Source organism: Tiliqua scincoides, chromosome 2 (genome assembly GCF_035046505.1).
Source record: "Tiliqua scincoides isolate rTilSci1 chromosome 2, rTilSci1.hap2, whole genome shotgun sequence".
Lineage (NCBI taxonomy): Eukaryota > Metazoa > Chordata > Lepidosauria > Squamata > Scincidae > Tiliqua > Tiliqua scincoides.
Genome location: NC_089822.1, coordinates 187,177,837 through 187,181,461, shown reverse-complemented (window position 1 = coordinate 187,181,461; position 3,625 = coordinate 187,177,837).

Sequence of the window (3,625 nt, the reverse complement as noted above, 5' to 3'; positions counted from 1 at the left end):
TACCAGAAATGTTGGCGAAGGAGCAATTGAAAGATACTTGACCATTTACTCATCTGTTTGACCAGGCCTTTGTGAATTCAGCAAAGAATGCTGAGGGGCAATTTGGCAGGCTGCTGTGTTTCACTGTCCTACAGTGAGCTCTGCACCTGCTCCTCGATTATGTGGATGCAGAAACACCAAGAATGAGGAGGAGCTCTTTGTCCATCTGTTTCGTCCAACTCTTGAAAGCTTGACAACTGTGTACTGAAAACATGCTCCTTTAGCCTGAAAGATTCAACCTTGGTAGAAGGATTCAAAATGCTCCAGAATCAGCAAGAGTAATAATTAGGCTGCGGTTCTATGCACACCTACTTCTAAGGGTCCAATCCTATCCAGCTTTCCAGTGCTGATGCAGCTGCAGTGCAGTCCCGTGGTATGGGAGCAAATGTTCCCTTACCTTGAGGAAGCCTCTGTGACTGCCCCCCCTGCAGTATGCAGTGCATGTCCCATTGGCAGAGCTGCATCAGCACCAAATCCTTGGATAGGATTGGGCCTTAAGTTACCTTGCCTTGATTTCAAGAGGTTTTCAAAAGTGTTACAATCCATTTTTGATTTAGACTTTAAGTGAGCCAAATTAGTCCTTTTCTAATGCAACTCAGGATGGGACAGCTCCAGTCTGAGGGCCCAATCCTATCCAATTTTCCAGTGCTGATGCTGCTGTGCCACTGGTGTATGCGCTGCTTCCTGTGTTGGGGAGACAGTAACAGAGACCTCCTCAAGGGATGGGAACATTTGTTCCCTTACCTCGGGGCTGCACTGCGGCTGCACCAGTGCTGGAAAGTTGGATAGGATTGGGCCCTGAGTTGGCAGTCAGGGCCAATGAGAGGGCAGTAAAAGGGGGTAATTTGTACCAGGGCCCAGTGTCAAAAAGGGGGCCCAGGATCCAAAGAAGGGGGCCCTGAAATATCCAGAGATCTTATATTTCCCTACCTCACTTGGACTTGCTGCCTGTGTGGGCTGCTGGGTGCACAAAAGCCATATGTGCTGGGCCAAGGGAATGCTTACATGACACTCCTTAACAGTGTCAAATCTGGAAGTAAACTGGTCTGCTACAGGAGTTCTTTGGCATGAAGATCTACTTGCCATGAAGGATTGTGTAGGAGCTCAGGGATGCTGTTGCAGGACTACAGCTGCTGCAAAGTATGTTTTGGTGCAGACAGGACATTTTCCATTCTAGTGTGAGCCTAAATATGATTATGCTAATCCTCTGCAGTGATTTGCTATATTAAAAAGATTTTGGAGAGACTTAGGAGTGCATTTGGTTTTCCACATTACTGTATCTAGCTACCAATATTGCACGGGCATGTAGACCTGGTCTCTGCATTAGGGAAGCCCAGTAGAGCTGGGCTCCAAAGACTTTTCTGGCTGTTACTACCCTCCCTTTGCTTTGTTTTGCCACCTCCCCACCCCTATTCTGCCCATCCTTGTCACCATCCTTACTTGCTCTTTCATCCCCTGCCCTCCCCAAAAGAACCTTTGTACTCCTGAGAAAATTCTTCTCAGCATTCCATTTGTTTCATTGCCCACACACCCCAGGTGACTCCCTGAAATGTATTGGTACTGCAGTACTACTGTAGAGAAAAGGCTGTGACTCAGTCGAAGAGCAGATGCTTTGCATTGGAAGGGCTCAAGTTCAGTTCCTGGTAGCTGCAAGTCTAGCTGCAGAAAGACCTACAGAATGTCTGAAACCCTGGAGGCCAGTCAGAATTGACAAACGTGACAATATGAACAATGGTTTGACACAGTATAAGGCAGCACCCCCTGTAAACACCGTAGATAACTTTGGTTGTTTATCCATATCCCAATAAGTCTCTCTCTCCTGCACTAGCACCATACAGCAATTCCCAGAGAAACACACTCTGTACAGAGTAGAAAAGGGACTCTTATTGCTGTCACAAAAGTTATAGAGCCTTGGCCAAATTCTCTTGTATGGACCACAGTTTGAAAGGAATGCACATGTAAATAGCGATCAAAATATGTTTACTCATGTTAGCAAGTTAAGTACTACTGAAAATACAAATACATCTGGAAGAAGTCTCACCCATGGGACTGATCCTCTGCAGGAAATAATGATCCACACCAAAGGTTCAAACCTATTGAATTGAATCACTTCCATTACTGGGCCACAGTCTGTATCTTCGGAGCACTGTCCTCTAATGTGATCATCTAATGCAGCCCCCAGAGTGCGCCAGGCAGGAGCAAGTCACACAGCCCATGAGTGAGACCTTCTCAAACGCCCTTGGATCTCCTCTGAAATAAAACTGGGCAGTTACACTGCCACCGGAAAGGGAGGTGGCACATCAGAGTGAAAATGCACCATCCTTCCTTCCCCCACCTCCTGCCAAGAGTGCACTCGAAACCTGAGGCTCCCCCAGCACAGCATCCAGTGCCTATGGAAGTGATCTGGGAAGCCAACTGACCAGGCTAATCCCCAACTCTGCAGCACCCACACTTGCCCTGGGTAGTGCTAGCCGTCTGGGGGCATAGAGAAATAGCTCCTTTCTCAGGACAGAAAGAAATGGGCAAATCCTCTAAAAGCAAGGAGTTTATTAGGTAAGAAGAAATCCCACAGGGAAAAATGGGTAAAACAGGCACAAAACAGGTGCTTGAAATTGATAAAAAACATAGGCAAAAAAATAAATTCAAATTCAAACTTCCTCTACTGTTCCCCTATCTAGCGCGACTTACCTAAGATCCTTCTCCAATATTCAGTGACCTCTAGAGAACATTCTGAATAGAAATAGAGAAGACTAAGGCTGCAATCCTAACCACACTTTCCTGAAAGTAAGCCATATTGAACAAAATAGGACTTACTTCTGAGTAGACCTGGTTAGGATTGTGCCCTAAGGCAATATTTCTTTTCTGTTCTTGATGGCATGCAAAGAGATCAGAAAGTAGCCCTTGAAAATCGGGAATGCACCTAGGGTGCACTTCCAAGTTTGTACAGTTTGTAGAGCCATGTCAAACTCTTCCTCTGAAATGGTATCAGTAAGAACGTATTCAGAATCAACCCAGCCTTTGAGGTCTTAACAGGTCAAAGAACAAAGACAAGCTCAACAGTCATGACTTGCACACTTCCATTTGTGTATGTTCAGAAGAGGGGTGGTTATGCCACCTGAATCCCACCCTAAATGCCACCTCTGCATGTCTGTGTGCATGTGTACACACCCCAATGGAGGAAGGGGAAGGGCAGGTGGACAAACAAGTGGGTGCACCCCCATCCTCCCTTCCTTTTACTTATGATGAGTATGACAGGAAGCCACTCTGCTCTGTGCCACTTCTCTTTGAAATGAACTGGAGCAAGGGATGCTGGGAACCCCTATCCAAATCACCATATGAAGCACTGAGTAGGCAGGGAGAAGCAATTTAGAGCTTTAGCAGTTTTTTTCCCCCTTCTTCCTGCAGTGAGCTGCCTCTGCTGCAACCCTCTTTTGACTCACTTCCAGCATGAAGATGATCAGAGCCCACACTGGAATGGCAGCTTGGAGAGAGCTGTGGACAGATGAGTTGGTGGCCCATCTGTTTGCTACCCCTCCAAGGGTGCTGATCCATGCAGCTGTTTCAAGTCACTGCCTAACACAGCTAA